The following is a 21,055-nucleotide window of genomic DNA, read 5'->3' as shown; positions in this document are numbered from 1 at the left end:
AAGCTCCCAGTCCATTGAGATCTAGGTGAAGAGGCTTACACTGCTGTTGTGTGCTGACATTTGGAAGTTCAGAGCACTCCCCGATGCTTCCATGAGTACCTGGGACGGTGATGTTCTTCTGACCCTGACCTCTGTCGATTGCTTTCCTCTATTTGCTTCTGGCTATCTTCCTATTGCTGACATAGTCTCAGATGTGCTACAAAGCTCCTCCTCCTTTTTCTGGAGAGTAACCAAAGGCGTTGGTCAAAGCAGAGCTTGACTGAAGATTAAGAAGGGATGAACAAGAGAGATAGATCCACACTATGCACTGCAATTGCAGACCATTTAAATTCAGTTTGATTTTCAACAGTCCATTTAGCCATTCTACCACCAATAAAAATTTTAAAGACCACTTCGCCCATGCCGTTCTTGACCTACCACTGTACATCCTTTTATCCTTACCCTCCTCCATTATTTACCCTTTATTTCCACCTCCCTTTTAGGAATCAAAGCCACTCCTGGGATCTCTCATGTAGAGCAGCAGCTTGACTATCTCTCTTGCTCACACCCTTGTCCTCCGCATCTCGCATTCTATACTCCTTTTAACTTATTTTTGCCTAAATGCAAACCAGTTTCTGCTCCCTTAATGGGAATTGTGGTACCACCTATTGAGATAATAGCAAATATTTACTCTTGCTACATGTGTACAAGCTTACATAATTGAAAAATATGAAGAGAAATTTTTGTGTGTAATGTGACCCCAGGGAGGGCAAGGAAGACGTGGCTTGGCTGTTGCATTCTAAGCATCTCCTCCTCTATCCTCTCAATGTATACTCCTTTGAATAAAGTTAAGATGAAGTTTTAGGTTTCTGCAAGAGGCAGACGAGGATAACCTGAAAACCTTCTCAGTTTTTACAAGCATATAGAAATGCTGAGTGAAATGTTTTAAAAATACTTTTAAATGCATAGTTAAACTTGCAATAAAGAAAGGGAAGCCCACAGGTGCCAGAAATGAAGGAGGAATTTAATATCAGTACGGTAAGCTGTTAACATGTGTGCAGATTTTGCAGCGATGCTGCATGGGGGTGGTGCTGTTAAGTCCATGGAATCTAGTAACACATGTTTTAACATCTACATGGGGAAAGAAGATAAGACCTTGGGCTATGCAGGGTGGGGAAGTTGGATCTGAAACTTCTGCTTAACTCGGACTCTTAAAACATATGGCAGATTGTGTTTTCCAAAAATATTTGTAACTATATCTCCCATCCCACATGCTCTTCTTGCAATGTGATGCTGACAAGCCTCCCACTGAGATGGCGAGGCCTCTGTTTTCTTCCCTTGAGTCTGGGTGGCCTGTAAATGTGGCAGAGATGATATGATGTGACTTGCAAAGTTAGATTATCAGAAGAGACAGCTTCCACCTGCTGCCTGTTGGGATACTTGTTCTTAGAGTAGTGTCATAATGCTGTGAGGAAACAGAGACCCTGTGGAAAGCCCATCTCTGAGTGCTTCCCAAAGTGCAGGTTTGTGAGCAAAATGGGTAGTTACTGTTGTTGGAAGCCACAAGTTTGGTGTGACCTGTTATGCATCAGTAGGTAGTTGAAACAAGGGCTATGTCTTCGATAAAAGAGAGATCAGGAAAACAAAACTCATCCATTAACATAGGGGGGTAATAAGGTAACCTGCTTGGTTTTTCTGGCTCTTGAGGAAAAGTCTTCCCTGGGCAATTGAAACTACCTGAATGATCCAGGAACCCTTTGAGCCTAAGAAATTAACAAACATTAGTTCTGGGCTACTAATGGCAGAATCAAATGAAAAATCTTTTGAAATACAACCCAAGTCATAACATACTCTCATGGAGAAAATAAGACCAACTAAGTGTGAGCTTATAGTCAAAATTAAAAACAAAATAAAAAACCTATAAGAGGCAGCAATCCTCCATGATGAGCAAGAGTCAGTGAACACAGATAATTAGAGCCCAAGAACTTGAGATGCAGGTCGAGTATCCTTTACCCAAAATGCCTGGGACCAGAAATGTTTTGGATTTTGAGTTTTTTTCTGACTTTGGAATATTTGTGTATGCATAATGGGATACCTTGGGGATGGGACCTAGGCCTAAACACAAAATTCTTTTGCGTTTCATATATATCTTAAACACATAGCCTGAAGGTAACGTTATACAGTATTTTAAATAATTTCATGCGTGAAACAAAGTTTCTGTACGTTAAATCATCATTAAACTGCGACCTGTCATGTGAGGTCAGATGTGACATTCCCACTTATAGTGTCATGCTGGTGCTTAAAAAGTCTTGAATTTTGGAACAGTTTGGATTTCAAGTTTTTGGATTAGGGATGTTCAACCTGTGGTATAATGACAAACTGGAAAAAAAAAAAAAGACTAGGTCTATTTAAGAATGGCAGAAGATATAAAATGAGTTGAAACTCTAAGAAAGGAACAAGACCTTGGAAAAAAATGGAAAATTTTAAAGATAATCTGTAGAACTTCAAGAAATGTAAAATATAGCATAAAATCCCAACAAAACGAAACCCAAACACAGTTTAGCAACTGTGTTGAATAGGACTAAAAGGAGAAATAATGAACCAGAAGAAAGATATATCTGAGGAGACTATCCAAAATGTAGCACAGAGAAATGGTGGATGTAAAAGAATGGTCAAACACTGCAGAAGACAGAACGAGAAGGGCCAGCAAACATTAGTAGGAGTTCAGAATGAAAGACCAGAGAGAATATGGACAAAATAGTAACTGAAGATCTAGTGGCTGAGAATTTTTCAGAATTGACTAGTGATATGAATCCTCAGACTGATGAATTGTACCTAGTTTCAAGCGGGAAAACAAAAATCTATTGGCAGATACATTATAATGAAACTGTAGAACGGTATAGACGATGAGCAAACACCAAAGATAATTGAAGAGAAAAGACAGGTTACCTACTGTGTCTGAGACTATGAGTTTAGTGTTTATTTTTATTTTTATTTTTAAATTTTTGGTAGTTTTGCTCTTGTCACCCAGGCTGGAGTGCAGTGGTGCGATTGTGGCTCATTGCAACCTCTGCTTCCTGGGTTTAAGCCATTCTCCTGCCTCAGCCTCCCGAGTAGCTGGGACTACAGGCATGTGCCATCACGCCCAGTGAATTTTTGTATTTTTTTTAGTAGAGACAGGGTTTCACCATGTTGGCCAGGCTGGTCTTGAACTCGTAATCTCAAGTGATCTGCCCGCCTTGGCCTCCCAAAGTGCTGGGATATAGGCATGAACCACCGTGCCCGGCTGAGTTTAGTTTTATCTATGTTAAAAGAACTTCAGTTTTTAGCTGGGCCTATGTCCCCATATCCAAAAACAGAGTTAAAGGTAGGTGTGACCATGTAACTAAATTCTGGTCAATAGCATGTAAGCAGAACTGTCAAATAAAGGTTTCTGGAAACTTTCTTGAGGCTTTTGTGTAGTCTTCATCCCCTTTCTTTTTTATCCCTTTTTTATCCTGCTGCCTAGGACACAAATGTAATGCTTAGTGCTCTAGCTGCCATCTTGGACCACAATGGTAATGCTCAAACCCAAGGGTTGGTAGACTGGTAATCTAAAGATTTTGTGAAACAGAGCTGCTATATCAGTTCTGAAAGGCTTACATCTCACTCAACAGAGATATAAACTTCTATCTCTGATTTTTATATAACAGAGATACGAGCTTTTATTTCATTTAATCTAACTGGAATTTTGAGTTTCTGTTATTCAGACATAACTAATCACAACTGATGTATCTATCATAGATTAATCGTCAAACTGACTGCAGACTTCCCATGGTCTATTTAGAAGCCAGAAGTCAAACTGAATAATGTTTGTATAGAGATGAGGGAAGAATACTGTTGACCTGAAATTTTAAACTGAGAGAAATATCATTTAAGAGTGAGGGCAAAATAAAGACATTTTTCAGGCAAACTCATTCTGAGAGAATTTATCATACACGTCCTTCCTGAGATAACTGCTAAAGGATATACCTCAGGAAGACTGTTGAATCCAGAAGGAAGAATGAACATAGGATAAAAGGACTAACCATTATTTACATAATTCACAATTAAAAATTAAAATGAATATTAAGATGATTGCTGCTATTTAGTTTTAAAAAATAAAATAGCTTTATCAAAATATAATTTACATATTATAAAGCTTATCCATTTAAAGGGTGTAATTCAATGATTTTTAGTATATTTATGGAGTTGTGCCACCATCACCATAATCTAATTTCAGATAATTTTTGTCACTCCAAAAAGAAGCCCTGTGCTCAATAGTTACTTTCCATCTGAGATCCATACCCCCAGTCCTAGGAAGCTATTTAAATACTTCTTTTCTGATAGATTTGCCTATTCTGGCCATTTTATATAAATGAAGTCTTACAATATGTGGTCTATTATGACTGGCTATGTTTTTGATTTAGCATAATGTCTTCAAGGCTCATCCACGTTGTAACATGTATAAGCAAATCATTCCTTTATATTGCAGAACAACATTCCATAGTATGGATATACATTTTATTTTTTCTTTCATCAGTTGATGGACATTTGAGTTGTCTCTAATTTTTGGCTATTGTGAATAATGTTGCTATGGATATTTGTATATTATTTTAAAAAGTATGTGTATGTTTTTATTTAGCTTGCTTATATACCTATGAGTGGAATTGCTGGATTATATGGTAGCTCTAAGTTCAGCATTTTGAGGAACTTCCAGACTGTTATCAAAAGTGATTTTGCTCTTTTATATTTCTGTTCACAATGTATGAGGGTTCCAATTTCTGTAAATCCTCCTCTATACATGGTATGGTTATTTAAACAAATTTAACCCTAATGTGTGTGAAATATTGATCTATTGTGGCTTTGATTTGTGTTTCTCTGATGACTAATAATGTTTAGCATATTTTAATATGCTTATTGCCCACTCATATCTTATTTGGAGAGCTAGTTAGGTTTTAAGAAAAGGGGTAGCATCCCATTCTCTGAATTTCTAGTTGAAGGAAGCATACTTAAGATGGAAAATTGCCATCACAAAGAAGCTGCCAAACTTATTTATTAACCAAAAGTAGAAGTAGAAGCTCCTAAAGTGTTAGTTCCAAAACTGGAGTCATAATTTCTCCTCATCCCTATACAAGTTCCTACTCCTGTGTTTTCTAACTGAATTGGTACCATCCTATTTATTAGGCAATATTAACTGAAAACCTACAAATCATATTCTCCCTCATCAGTCACCAAATTCCACTGATCCTGACTCCTGAATTGTCTTATTCAGATCATTCTACTTTATTCTCACAGCCACAACTTTATTTTAAATCCTTATCATTCCTTATGTAATGGATTCCACTGAGTCTCCATCTTCCTCTGTGAAATCAATTCTCCTCCCTGCCACAGCAATCTTTTAAAAGGTAAATCTGACCATGTCATTCTCCCTCTTAAAAGCCTTCACACATATTCTAGGAAGATAAAATAAGACATACATTTTTCTATTTTTCCCATGAATTATAACTAAAACCCCTGGATATTATATACAAAATAAACAAAAGAATACTCTGAAGGCAAAAAGAAGAAGGTGGAGTGACTAGAAGACTTGGGACCCAAGAAACAACATGGTGATGAGTTCCCTGAGTTTTCTTTTTTATCACATACCATAGACTGCGAGCTGAAAAAGATAAAAACCTTGAAATGACAACAGATACAGACAAAAAAGAGCCCCAACATAACTCTACTCTCTACCTAAGGACCAGGAAAGGGGAAGCCTAGCAAGACAGAAAACTTTTAGATAATAAATGCTCTACTCCCACCAAACATCACAGAAAAAGCTGTGGCCCCATCCTCACCCATTCCAAAAAAGGCTTGCTGGGAAACCTGGATGTCCACCCTCACAAGGCTGTAACAAGGTATCTCAACACCCTTGCTGGGGTGGTATCAGAAAAAGTCAAGCAGGAGCTGGCCCTTTCATCTAAACCAGGCTTCCTCCCATCATGATGTCAGTGGAGAATATGTGGAGAACCTAGACTGCCACTTCTAACTGACAGTAACCCAACATCCCTCTTCCTCCCTGCTGGGTGGAGAATCAGGACTATAGCACTGTACAATGACAATGAGGTCATTCCATACACAGTGTCAGTAGAGACCATGTGGGGAGCTGAAACTCTCACCCCTTCCCAGTGATAACAAAGCTACGTCCTTCCTCAGGTGTCAATGGAGCAATGGAAGCCCAGTAGGGAACTTGAACTTCTACCTCCATCTGGCATAATAAGGGAGTGCACCTTATTCCTCTGCTTGATCTGTGACAGAGAAAGTCAGTTCAAACAGGATAAACATGAAGAAACCCATGCCAAGATTCATTATTATTATTTATTATTTTCTTTTTAAAAATTTGAGACAGGGTCTACTATGTTGCCCAGGCTGGTTTTGAACTCCTGGGCTCAAGCAATCCTCCTGCCTTGACCTCCCAAAGCACTGGGATTACAGGCATAAGCCACTGAACCTAGCCTCATAATTAAACTTCTAAAATCTCAAGAGAAATCTTGAAAGCAGTCAGAGAAAAGAGACAACTTACTTATAGGGAAAACACAATTTGAATGAGAACAGATTTCTCATCAGAAGCCATGGAGTCACAATATTTTTCAAGTGCTGAAACGGTAGAACTGTCAACCTAGAATCCCCTCTAATCAGCAAAAATATTCCTCAGAAATGGAGGGGAAATAAAGACATTATAAAATGAAGGAAAACTAAGAGAATTTGTTGCCAGCAGGACCACTCTAAAAGAATATCTAAAGAAAGTTCTCTAAACAAAGATAAACAATAAGAGAAGGAACCTTGGGACATCAGAAAGGAAGAAAGAGCACAGTAAGCAACAATGTGGCTAAATCAAATAATGTTTCCTTCTCCTCTTGAGTTTTCTAAGTTATGTTTGATGGTTGAAGCAAAAATGTTAGCACTATTTGATAATGTTCTAAATGTATGTATAGGAAATATTTAGTACAATTATATCAAAGAGGAGAAAGTAAAAGGACATAAAGGGAGGTTAGGTTTCCACATTTTACTTACTCTTCCAAAATGATAACATCAGAAGACTTTGGTAAGTTATTTATGTATCTATAGTGTAATATCTAGTACAACTATTTAGAAAATGATGCAAGGAGATACACAATAGATAAAGTGGAATTCTAAAAAAGGTTCAAGTAAGCCACAGGAAGGCAAGAAAAATAAACTAGATAAATGAAAAACAAAGAGGGCAAACAGGAAACAAAAATTAAAATAGCAGATGTAAGCCCTGACATATCAATAATTACATTAAATGTAAATGGTCTAAGTATAGTAATTAAAAGACAGAGATTGGCAGAGTGGGTTAAAAAACATGACCCAACTATGTGCTATTAAATACTCACTTCAAATATGACTATATTGACAGGTTGACAGCTCATGCAAATATTAATTGAAGGAAACCTTGGCTATATTAACATCAGATAATGTAGACTTCAGAATGAAGAAAATGTAGAGGCAGAGAGAGACATTATATAATAATAAAAGGGTCAGCCTACAAGGAAGACATAACAATCCTATATATTTATGCACGAAACAATACAGTTGCAAAATATATAAAGTAGAATCTGTTACACCTAAAATGATAAATAAAAAAATCTACAGTTATGATTAGAGACTTCAACACATCTTTCTCAACAATAGATTGAACACAAGACACAAACTATGAATATCAGGAATAAAACAGGGGATATCACCACAGACCATGCAGATATCAAAAGGATAATAAGGGAACACTGTGAACAGTGCTACACAGATATATCTGATGACCTAGATGAAATGGGCCATTTCTTAAAAAACATAAACTACCAGCCAGCTGCGGTGGCTCACGCCTATAATCCCAGCACTTTGGGAGATCAAAGCGGGCAGATCCTGAGGTCAGGAGATCCAGACCATCCTTGCAAACATGGTGAAACCCCGTCTCTACTAAAAATACAAAAAAATTAGCTGGGCATGGTGGCGGGTGCCTGTAGTCCCAGCTACTCGGGAGGCTGAGGCAGGAGAATGGTGTGAACCCAGGAAGTGGGGCTTGCAGTGAGCTGAGATCGTGCCACTGCCCTCCAGCCTGGGCAACAGAGTGAGACTCCGTCTCAAAACAACAACAACAACAACAACAACAAAACACATAAACTACCAAAACTCATCCAATGTGAAGTAGGTAAGAAAGTTTAGTATGTAATAAAAGACTGCCCCCCTCCCCGCCACAAGTTCTAGGTCCACATGGTGTGACTTGAATATTCTACCAAATTTCTAAAGAAAAATTAACATCAATTCTACATAGTCTCTTCCAGAAAATAGAAGAGAAGGGAATATTTCTCAATTCATGTATGAAGCTAGCATTGTCTTGATGCCAAAACTGAGAAAGACAGTACAAAAAGAGAACAATTACAGACCAATATATCATGAATATAGATGCAAAAATCTTTAACAAAATTTTCACAAATAGAATTCAATAATATATAAAACAAAGTCTACACCACCCAACCAAGTGGAGTTAATTCTGTGGATGCAAGTGTCATTCACTATTCTAAAATAAATCAGTATAATTCACCATGTTAATAGGCTAAAGAAGAAAAATTACATGATCATATCAATTGATACACAAAAATATTTGACAGCATTCGACATTCCTTCATGATAAAAAGTCTCAGAAAAATAATAATTTAGGGGAACTTCTTCAACTTGATAGGGAACATCTACAAAAACCTTCAACTAACATTATATTTAAGGGCAAAAAACGGATGTTTTTCCTTAAAAATGAGAACACAGCAAGAATATTCAGTTATACCACTCCTATTCAACATAGTGTTGAAAGCTCTAGCCAGTGTAATAAGGGATGAAGGAAAAATTTAAAAACATACAGATAAGAAAGACAGAAGTAAAATTGTCCCTTTTGCAGATGACATGGTTATCTACATAGAAAATCCCAAGGAAGCGAATTAACAAAATTTCTAGAGCTAATAAATGAGTTCTAGCAAGGTCACAGTATCTAAGATAAACATACAAAATCAATTTTATTCTTGTATAAAAATAAAATCATATTTGCAACATATAACAAGGTGAAATATGTAGATGTAAATCTAACAAAACATGTACAAGACTTGTATGCTAAAAACTATTCAGTGCCCATGAAAGAAATCAAATAACATCTAAATAAGTGGAGATGCATACTGTGTTCATGGATTGGAAGAAGATGAAGCATAGCAAATATGTCAATTTTCCCTATAATTATATGCAAATTTAACACAATTTCTATCAAGATCCCAGCAAGATTTTTTATAGACATAGATAAGAGTATTCTAAAATTTGTACAGAAAATCATAGAAAGTAGAACAGTTAAACCATTTTTAAAAAGAAAAAAAAAGTCTGAGGAGTCTATCTACTCGATTTCAAGGCCTAATATGTAACTACAGTGATCAAGATGAGTGGTATTAGTGAAAGCACAGACTCACAAATTGATGGAATAGAATAGAAAACCCAGAAATGAATCCACAAAAATATGCTGAACTGATTTTTGACAGAGATGAAAAAGCAATTCAATGGAGGAAATATGACCTTTCCAACAAATTGTGCTTCAGTATTGAACATCTATACACAAAAATGTGAACCTTGACCTGTCTTACACATTAAACAAAAAGTAATTCAAAATATATCATGGACCTAAATATAAAACTGTAAATTTTATAGAAAAAACAGAAAATTTTTGGGACTCAGGACTAGGAAAAATGGACTTGACACAAAAAATATGATCTATAAAAGTAAAAATTGATAAATTGGGCTTCATCAAGATTAAAAATTGATGTTCTGTGAAAGATTTTGTTAGGATAAAAAGGCATTCTACAAGGTAGGAGAAAATATTTGCAAACCACATACACAACAAAGGACTGGTATCTGGAATATATAAAGAATTCTCAAAACTCAACAGTAAAAAGCAAACAATGCATTTTGAGTATGGTCAAAGAACATGAATAGACATTTCACCAGAGAAAATATACAGATGGCAAATAGACACATGAAAAGATATGAAAAGGGAAAATGCAAATGAAGCGCATGAAGAAGGAAATGCAGATTAAAACCACAATGAGATGCCACTACACACCTAGCCGAATAGCTAAAATAAAAATGGTCATCACTCCGAATGCTGAGGTTGCAGAAGAGAAACTGAATTACTCATACATGGTAGGTGATATAGCCATTCTGAAAAGTAACTTGGTAGTATCTTAAAAAGCTAAACATACAACTACCATATGACCAGCAATTGCACTCTTGGGCATTTATCCCAGAAAAATGAAGACTTATATTAACAGAAAAACCTACATGAATGCTTATAGCAGCTTATTTCATAGTAGCCAAAACTTGGAAGCAACCCAGATGTATTCTAACAGATGAATGGTTAAACAAACTGTGCTGGACTATTACTCAGCAAGAAAGAGGAATGAGCTACTGATCCATGCAACAACCTGGATGACTCTTCAGCGAATTACAGTGAGTGAAAAAACCAATCCCATAAAGTTACATATTTTGTGAGTCTATTTGTATAACATTCTCCAAATGACACAACTATAAAGATAGAGAACAGACTAGTGGCTGTCGAGGGTTAAAAGGGGGATAGGGTGGAAGGAAAATGAATAAGGCTATCACAGGACAACATGAGGGATCTTTGTGATGATGGAAATGCTTGTAAATTGACTGCATCAGTGTCAACGTTCTGGTTGTGATCTTGTACTATGGTGTTACAAAATGTCACCGTTGGTGGAAACTTCGTAACCAGTACATGGAATCTCCATATTATTTCTTACAACTGCATGTGAATTTACAATGCTCTCAAAAGGAGGGAGTGATTAAAAGAATTTAATTTAAAAACATCTTCACTGACTTCTCATGGCCTGCAGAATAAAGTCAAAGCCCTTGGAATACCACATAAGCTCCTTCAAGCTGACTTCTTCTGTCATGCAGTAACTCACCATTTAAGCCCCAGAAAAATTTAACTAGTTGCTCTCCCAGGGTATTTCACTTCTCCATGCCTTTGCATATGCTGTCCATTCTGCATGGAAAATCCTGTCCCTCTGCTGATCACTAAACAAACCCACTCATTTCTCAAAACTTTGATCATAGACCACCACTTCTACAAAGCCTGGCCTGACTCCCCAGGGTAAAATTAATCACTTTCTCCTTTATTTGACACCTATATATTTCTACATGGTTATAGTATTGCTTGCTTCACACTGTATCCTAAGTATGTCTTTAATGGCTGTCTCCCCACTAGATTTGGAGTTCCTTGAAAGCAGAAACTGCCCCACCAGTCAGTGTATAGTGGGTGTTCAATAAATGTTTGTTTAACTGGGCTGAAAGCAGAGTGAATGAAAAGATTCTGGATCTGTGCCACCTCCAAACCAGGAGGGAAAATCCACTCATTCCCTGGAAGTTCTTAGAGATTCATACTCAGTTACTCTACTAGACAGAATTCAGATGCATTATTAATTTATGAGACTACGTGATTTATCAGTCATAAGTTCCTGTGATGCCTCCTTTTCAATGAATACTTATGGAGCACCAACTCAATAGTGTGCCAAGCACTATGTCTAGCACACCTCCCCTGGACAGGCAGGTAGACCAAGGTGGTGCTACAGTTCCTGCCATGGCATGCTTTAGGCCATGGCTAAGCCATGGATTGAAGCCCAGGGTGAACACATACAGTTTTGTAGGCTGTGAAATGTGCAAGTCCAGGGAACATCATCCTATAGACTAAGCTATGAACAACTCCCTCTTCAACTGTGTAGTTTTGGAGGCCCTATTGAAATTCTTACATTTGCAGCTGCAATTCTTGAAACCCATGAAATAATTGCCTGATTTCCAGGTCAGTACATTTTATGAAGCTAGGTTCCCTAATCCAATAGAGCAATCTAGTAAGAAAGGAGGTGAAGATGTGAAGCAGTTGGGTCGGAAACCAAAGAAAGCCCATGAATGATATAATTGAAGCAGGTGGAAGACAGACAAGGCTAATGAGATGTTTAGCCAAGTTTTTAATGTGGTTTCTATAACTTCAGAAGAAGACATCTTATAAGTAGATAAAAAAGTTAACCTTGAAAGGACATTCTGGGTGCAGGAGTATAAAAATGAGTAAGTCACAGAGTTCCTTCCCATAGGAGTTTAGTGTCTTCATTATCAGCAAAGGCTAGTTTGGGCAAAAAGTAGAAAAAATTACTTTTTATGATCTATATATTACCCTACAGCCTCTATTTTTCTGGAACTCTTGATAAGAACTGTAAATCTTCAATTACTTTCAAAGACTTTTATTTTTGATCGCAGTGCACATCCCGTTTAAACACGTCTCAGATTAACGTGGCACACTCTTCCAAGTGCTCAGAGCACTTCATATGTACTATATCCCTGAATTCATTCCCACCAAATTTTTATAATGAGGTTAAAAATCAGTCCTGGAACTTCCCAAAGCAATACTAGGCAGATTTACAAAGTGAATCATCCAGCAGATGGTAAGACTTGGATTTTTGCTTGCTTTGCAGACATTAGCATACTTCAAGGTAATTACGCATTAAAAAATTTTCACTTAATTTTGGGGGAGGCAGAGTCTGAATTAGTGAAAGTATAAATTATAGAAAATTAAAAAAATGCTGTCTTGTAACTCTCAAGTATCCAACTTACACTAACCATGACTAAAAATGTTTGTCAAGTGTATGTCACTGCTAACAGATAAGCTTTTGTTCTAATTAGTCTACTAAATGAATGCTGTTGAAGTTCTTCAAAACAGTCTCCCTTTAATCTTTTGTACATCGTTACTCTGGTGAACAGATTCATTCTTTTTATGTATGACAAAGAGTAATGGAGACCTTTCCTCTTGGAATTGATGGTCTCACTATATAGTGATCCACTGCACCAGTTGAATTTCTAAACAGACTTTGAAAATTATCTCGGGGCTGTGCACATCAGTTGGATGAGGACAGATGTAATGCTTTGCTTTGAAGCAGGTTGAGTCCCATTCTTTCTTCTAACTCTTTAGGCTTAGGTTATGCATTGCTTATTGTGATAACTAGCTGTTTGAATACAAATGTTAATCTTATTCTTGATTCTTTCTGCTGACAGCTCAAGTAAATGGTGCCCAAATAGACGATGAATAAAATCTAGAGTAACACACATACCTTGCCTTGTGAAAATTAACAAGCGCTTTATGAGTTTTTTTGAACCCCAGAATGATCAAACTAGGAATAAATCTAAATAAAACTTCAAATAAAGTCCGAAGAACTAGGGAAAGAAAATACCATCCTGAAGACTTAGGAGAAAGGTAGACTTCTGAATATAGAAGCACAAAGAAAAATGCAAATCTTACTTTGCCTTCTCCCAAAGAAATGAGAAGATGTAGCCTGGTGAGATAGCAGCAGAAAGACTTAAGAAGAGAAACAGGTGTTTTTAGAGATAGAGATAAATAAAAATATGTGACATAGGAATTAAAATCCTCACTGAAATATAAAAATTACAGCCACAAAATTTTAATCAATGATTAGAAGATAAATTTGAAAACACTGTCTTGGAAAATAGATGAAAATTGAAAATGATGGGAAAAGATAGTAGGAGGTCAGAAAAGAAAGAACCAACATAAATAAATGAATCATAGGTATGCTGAGACAAAAGTTGGAAAAGAAGCAGTGAAGAAAAAATTGAAGGCAGCTTGCTTGAACAGAAGAAAGTAAAGACCTGGGTTTGCAGATTAAAAGGGCTCCCTGTGTTCAAGAGAAATAATTTTTTTTAGTAAAAATCTCCCCTTCCCCGCAATTTCATATATACTAGCAAAGTTTTGAATTACAAAACATAAAGAAAAATGTTTGCCTGCAAAGAAAAAAAAAACCCATCAGACTTTATTCCTAATTCTCTTCTACAGCATACAAATAGCATAAGACAACTGAGAAATATGTTGAATTTAATGAAAATTCAATAAATCAATACCTAAGTTGTTGTTCTTGTGTATCTCATTAGCCACCATGCCATTCTTGGAAAGAATTCTTCAAAGATACACTTCAGCCAATTGAAACATGAATCAAAATAAATTCTGTAGAACTGTGCTGTCCTGTATAATGTGGCTATTAAGCACTTGAAATGTGGCTAGTCCTAATTGAGACGTGCTGTAAGTATAAAATACACAATGGATTTTGAGAAAAAGCAAAAGAATATAAAAATTCCATTAATATTTTTTGTATTGATTATATATTAAAATGACCAGATTTTTGATTTATTGGCTTAAAATTGATAAAATTATTTTGTTTGTCTTCACTTCAGTGAAAGTAGCTACTAGACAATTTAAAATTACATATGTAGCTTGCATCTGTTCCACTGAACAGTGTAGCTCTAGATTATAAATTGTTATGTTAAAGAAGTATTGAGCACCAAAACCAGGTAAATGTATCTTTAAATCCAAATATTTATTGGACATAAACTTAGAAAACAGAATGTAATGTGAAATACCATCATAATTCTTAGCAGTGAAGCATCATAATATTAAAATAACAATTTAGCAAAATATCTAAAGATTCACATGTTATCAGTAAAAGTGAATAGAGGGAAGGAAAGAGATGGAAAAGGTAATCTCATCACCTCAGACAGATAGGAGTCAGTTGACACTATTAAGTTATTGATGTTGATAAAAATACAAGAGAAACAGAATATAAGAATATGTAATTTTAAATTTAAAGATAACCATCAGCCAGGCATGGCTGCATATACCTGTAATCCCAGCTACTTGAGAGACTAAGGCAGGAGTGTTGCTTGAGCCCAGAAGTTGGAGGCCAGCCTGGGTGACATAGTGAGACCTTGTCTCTAAAAATAAAAGAAAGAGAGAGAGAAAGAGAAAGAGAAGGAAATAAAGAAAAAAGAAAATTATAATAGTTTCCCAATCTGGATTAAAACACATTACAGCTATATATTGTTTCAAGAGGAAAAACTAAAACCAAAAATGATAGGCAAGAATGTTTCAGGTAATTACAAATAAAAAGGAGCTAGCTCTGGTAGGATCAACTTTCTAAACAGCAGAATTCAAGGAACAAAGAGCAAAATGAATAATTTTCTATTGGTAAGGGAGGGATGTAGTCCACAATGAAGATGTGAAAACGCTACACCTTATTCCAGCCATAGGATAGATCTTGCATGCTACGCTAGGTATGGTCCTTTTCTTTAAATTAGTGCCCATGAAATAGTTACAAAAATTCCCATAAGTTAGATGACAAAAAATCAGGTTAGATTAAATCAAGATTAGATTATGTAGGACATACTCTCTGACTCTACTGTTACAATGTTACCATATTATAGTCATATAATATGTAATATTATTAAATTAATTAATTACATATTATGTAACTATCCATATAATGACCATATTGTTATCTAGAAAATAAAAAAGATAAAGAAAGGAAGAAGACAAGTTTAAGTTGCACCACCACTAAAAACAACCATTGGAAATATGTTTTCAAAAATAGACAACTTCTGGGAAATAAAAATTGCCATTGCGATCTTCTTAGAAGTTGACATGTCAAACGGGTGACCTGTAGCCAAAACCATAGATAGAAATTCTCTGATTTACAAAACAAATTAGGGAAAAAAGTGGAAGACTAATCTATTGAAAGCAGGGGAATGAAAATATCAAATCTAAAAGCAAAGACAAATGAATTAGAAATGAGAAAGCAGCAGAGTTTCTAAATTCAAGAACTACGTCTTTAAAAAGGCAATGAAATTAACAGATCTCTAGAACAGCACCGTCCAGTGAAACTTGCTGTAATGTTGGAAAATTCTATGTTGGTGCTGTGCAATACAGCAATTACTAGTCATGTGTCTACTGAACATTGAAATGTGCTAGTGAGACAAAAGAAGTGGATTTTTAATTTTATTCAATTTTAGTTATTCCAAATTTAAATTTCCACATATGACTAATGGGTATCACATTGGACAGAAGAGCTCTAGAAAGTAGACAGAGAAGAAAATAAGCAAATAAATACTCAAAAATATTAATATATAGATGTGGATTAAAATAGAAGATGCAAATAAATTTATGCAAACAAATTTGAGTATCTCTACAAAATGGCAATTTTAAGGGGAAATATTCCAAAAGAAATAGATAAGATGAATGCAGTAATAACAAAGACTTTTAAAAATTTGTGAAATAATCACTTTGCTAAAATTATTTTGGATTCCAAGAGTTTTATAGGCAATTTTATTCAAATATTGGGGAATAGACTATTCCCAGGATAAAAACAATGTAAAAGAAGAAACTAAAGGCTAGAATGGAAACCAAAGGCGAGGAATAGAATTACTGGCAGTGCAAATCTGTAAGTATGTTCTAGTAACAATATAATATGACCAAATAGAACTTATCTGAGTAATGCAAGTTGGCTTTACTATTAAGAATTTTCTTTTTCTTTCTTTCTTTTTTTTTTTTTTTTTGAGATGGAGTTTTGCTCTTGTTGCCCAGGCTGGAGTGCAATGGCACGATCTTGACTCACCACAACCTCCGCCTCCCGGTTCAAGCGATTATCCTGTCTCAGCCTCCTGAGTAGCTGGGATTACAGGCATGCTCCAGTACACCCAGCTAGTTTTGTATTTTTAGTAGAGACAGGGTTTCTCCATGTTGGTCAGGCTGGTCTCGAACTCCCAACCTCAGGTGATCTGCCCGCCTTGGCCTCCCAAAGTGCTGGGATTCCAGACGTGAGCCACTGCGCCCGGTCAAGAAGTTTTTAATACATGATCCAGATGTCATTTAGACTTTCCCTTTAAGACCTATATAAGATTGTTTCAAACCTTCATTTTACATACAGTTTCAATCCTTAAAGTTTCTGTGAAAATTTTAGGGGTTTCCCCTCATTACTTCTGGCTATTGTTTTCTGAGTCTGTTGCATTTTTTCCTATACTTTGTGTCTTGCAGATAACAAAGGATGGGACACAATCCATTCTTCATAATTTCTAAATCCTCTCTGCATTGTAACTTTCAGAAAGCAGCAAGTGTGTGAAACTTTTATGATTCCAGACAGCCAGTTATATTACAATTCCACATAGCATTTAACTTAAACACAAATGCCAGAGGTATATGTTTTTGGAAAATTCTGCACTTATATCTGCCAAGTGTCTTACGCCATTTGTGTTGCTATAATAAAATACCTGAGACTGGGTAATTTATAAAAAACAAAACTTTATTTCTCACAATTCTGGAGGATGAATATCCAAGATAAAGGTGCTGGCAGATTCAGCATCTGGTGAGGGCCTGATTTCTGCTTCTAAGATGGTGTCTTGTTGCTGTGTCCTCTGAGGGGAGGAACACAGCGTCCTCACATGATGGAAGGGACAAAAGGGAACCAGACTCCTTCCATGAATCCCTCATGACCCAATGACCTCCCAAAGGCCACACCTCTTAATATGTTATACTGGGGATTTGGTAAAGCAGATTAATCTAATAAGATAACTCAGAAATAAACTCTAATGTCTTTGGGAATTTAGAATGTATCATCACAGATCAAATTTGATTCTTATATTTTGATGGGGGATTCCTTTTCCCCACCCCTGATGTATTGATAAGGAGTTGAATTTTCAAATCTTTTTGCAATTGCAGGAGACAGAATTCCTGAAAAGTTCCTAAAACCAATAATTGCTGTATTGAAAATAACAAAACAGTATCTAGGTGACTGATTTAAGATATTCAAAACATTATTGGTACTTTATTTTTTGTACCATCATTATTTTTTTGTTTTAGTGAGCATAAAGTTCTTCATCTGGGCTTTATTCCATTCATTCCTGATTCCTATGTATCCCAGTCCCAAACTTCCTACCCACTGAGAATTTTAGGGGTTTTATTCATCAAAAGGAGAGGAAGGCTACAAACCCATGTCACAGATATTTTGAGAACCACCGAAGGTTTTCAGTAATGTTTTTTCCTTCCCTTCACAGAGAATTAAGTCTCTTTCTTTCCCTGTGCTTCTCAGGACTCAGCTTTCTGCCAGCATAATCTTTGAGTATTCTTATACAGAACTGAGTTCATAAGTCACTTGTCAGATTTAAATGGGATTACCACATCACCTTGGGCTCCTCCTAGCAGCAGTTTATCAAGCTGCCACTCTTAGCCACACCACAAAATGAATCTGTAGTTATTTCTGATTTAGATTCTTCTTATCTCATTTTCTTGCTTTCTTGTCTTTTCTCAGCCCATTAAATTCACCTTGCATTATTTATCCTCCCCTGCAGCCCGAATTTCTTTTGTTAAAGGAAGCTGCAAACTGCTGCGTGCAAGACAGTAAGTCAGGCCTGTAATCCCAGCACTTTGGGAGGCCAAGGCAGGCGGATCACGAGGTAAGGAGTTTGAGACCAGCCTGGCCAACATGGTGAAACGCTGTGTCTACTAAAAATACAAAAATTAGCTGGGCATGGTGGCGGGCACCTATAGTCTCAGCTGCTCAGGAGGCTGAGGCAGGAGAATCGCTTGAACCTGGGAGGCAGAGGTTGCAGTGAGCCGAGATCACGCCACTGTACTCCAGCCCGGGTGACAAAGTGACTCCAAAAAAAAAAAAAAAAAAAAATCGTGGAGACTAAGTCAGGACTCTTCCTAGTTGCAATAAGGCAAATCCTATTTCCTATGTAAAAAATTGTCTGTTTCCTATTCAGAAATGCAGGACGTTCTGCATGATCTACACTATGCGTCTGTTTATTTGCTCTGTAGTGAAGTAATAAACACAGGGTGATGTATCACACAGAGCCTTGGATTAGGAGAATGAGAATTTTGGGTCAAAGTAATCTGTTTTCTAACCCTGTAATCTGGGTTATTTGATTTCTTGGAGACTTAATGTCCTAGTGTTCAATAGTTTCCATAATACTTACTTTGAAGGGCTAATGATTCAGTAGGCTAACACAGGTGAAGTCCAGCACGTAGCAAGTACTGAACAAATGTTTGCTACATCTGAATCAGAGACCCTGCTCTCTTGATGAGCTCAGTGGTACAGATGCTGCCAGTCTGGAGGATTTATAACCATTCTGGAGGGTTTATGGGTCCATGAAAAGTTGTCTTTGTGAAAAGAAGGGAGATGATTTATGGCAGGGACAGAGGGGAGATAAGAGGAAAGGAGAATGTAGTAGGCATTGAATGAGAGTCAGGAACAAGTCAAAGGAGAGAGGAAAGAGGAGGTGAGGAGGGGAGTGAGGAGAAGCTGATGAGATGGAGTGGGTTGAAGGGAGATGCTCACCTCCTGCACCTGAGCCGCATTATTTTTGGTGTCCTGAAGGCTTATTTCACCTAAGAGTTCCCTCATGGGGTTTTTGATATTATTGAGAAAGACCTGTGTGACTCTATCTGTTTGTGTATTTTTGGCTCTATTTAGTCAGAAACATTTCATGCTTTCAACATCAGCTTAAAATAAATCAGAGCAGGGGAATTTTTATTTTTCATTTTGTCAGAGCAGACCTTTCCAGTGCCCCTGGAGAGTCTTCTGCCCACGTTTGTGGAGAGTCAGAGGAGGGGTTCTTTTCCACTCTCTCAGAGTTCACAGAGGAGAGTACTTACTCCAAAAGACTCACCAGATTGAGTTGAGATGAGCCATGGGAGAGGCCCATGGTGATCCTTCTAAGGCAGGAACGAGTAGCAGATTAGATTCTGGCTGTATTTTCTAGCACATAAAAGTTGTGTGGATACCCTGTATCCTGGGCACCTCTTTGGCCTGGCTTCACATCCTCTTGGTCCTGTTTTTAAGCTCCAGCTTAATTTCTCTTAATTTCCACCCAGTTTATGTGGGAATTGCCCCATACTCATGTGTGGGTAGACCCCGAAGGGCTAGAGAATTAATTCCCTATGGAGTTACCTTTGACCATGGGGGATGAGAGCCTGCAGATAAATGTTCCCTGTTCGATTCCTCAGGGGGATAATTCTGAGCATGCTCCCCACCTTCTCTGTAATCCCCATAGAACCCAGCCCCAGGTATCCTGTCTTGATAGGGTTTATTATTAAGTACGGTAAGGCCAACAGATCAGGAGGTGACTGACATTGAAAAGATAGTGTGTTACACTCACAGATTCCAAGAGAAGGCGCACATCATACCGTGGTGGCCATACAGGGAAGCACTGAGGCTGGTCACCGGGCAGAGGGGGATCAGGCTGCTGTGGGCAAGAGCCTCAATGTGGTTCAGGAAGCAGTGAGTGAGGCAGGGTAGGCAGGTTTAGGATTGGCTAGTTGGATAATGTCAGTGGTCTTGGGGTAATCAAGGCAGATGGATAGTGGCCAGGAACACAAAAGCTCTATAAGGGCAGTGGTTGGGGGTGCGGACTCTGGGTCAGTTGGTTTGTATTTGAAAGGCACACCCCTGGGAGGAGGACTACTGCCTGAGGAGGTGCAGGGGCAAGGTGACTCAGATATATTATTATTGGGTTGTCTGGAACCAGACATGTCTGGCATATGCACATAGGGCAGATGTTACAGCGTAAAGTTTACAGATGCTAGAAACATGGTGAATACACCCACGGGGATGACGACTTGACAGGGTGACGACTTGACATTGCACCTGTGTCTTGGTTTTCCCTTGTTATTCCCTGATTTACTCTCCCTGTTCTCCTCTCCTGCCTCCCGGCATCACTTCCAAAATAAAACGCTTGCCACAAGCCCTTGTCTCAGAATCTACTTTTCAGAAAGAAACTTGGTCAAGACCTTATGTTGGATGCAGTTCAGAATGGGCTGAGCAAGGCCCTTTTTTTCTGCACACGGCGGTGTTCTTTGTTCGTCTTTCTTAGAGTGTTTCCTGTGATATATTTTTTTACTTAAAATTGTTAATATTATTACTCACCTTTTGCCTTAAAGTTTTATTTTTACTTTTTGAAAAATAGTCTATCATTTATGATTTCATTCAGCAAACATCTCTTCAGAGCCTGCTGAATATATAATCATGAGTTCACACTGATAGTTCTAGTTCAAATCTAACACAACAGGCGTCTTTACCTTCTCCTATTGTCTGTTTGTATTTTCTGTCTCTTGGAATAAGAG

At 37.2% G+C, this 21,055-nt stretch overlaps 1 protein-coding gene across 1 annotated transcript in view; it reads left to right on the top strand.

Moving 5' to 3' along the window:
- Positions 1-21,055, top strand: part of PDE1C (phosphodiesterase 1C) — a 579,473-nt gene that overhangs the window by 102,641 nt on the left and 455,777 nt on the right. The gene's annotated exons all lie outside the window — the stretch shown is intronic.

This window comes from Piliocolobus tephrosceles, chromosome 8 (genome assembly GCF_002776525.5).
Source record: "Piliocolobus tephrosceles isolate RC106 chromosome 8, ASM277652v3, whole genome shotgun sequence".
Classification (NCBI taxonomy): Eukaryota; Metazoa; Chordata; class Mammalia; order Primates; family Cercopithecidae; genus Piliocolobus; species Piliocolobus tephrosceles.
This window is presented reverse-complemented; position numbering and strand designations above follow the sequence as displayed.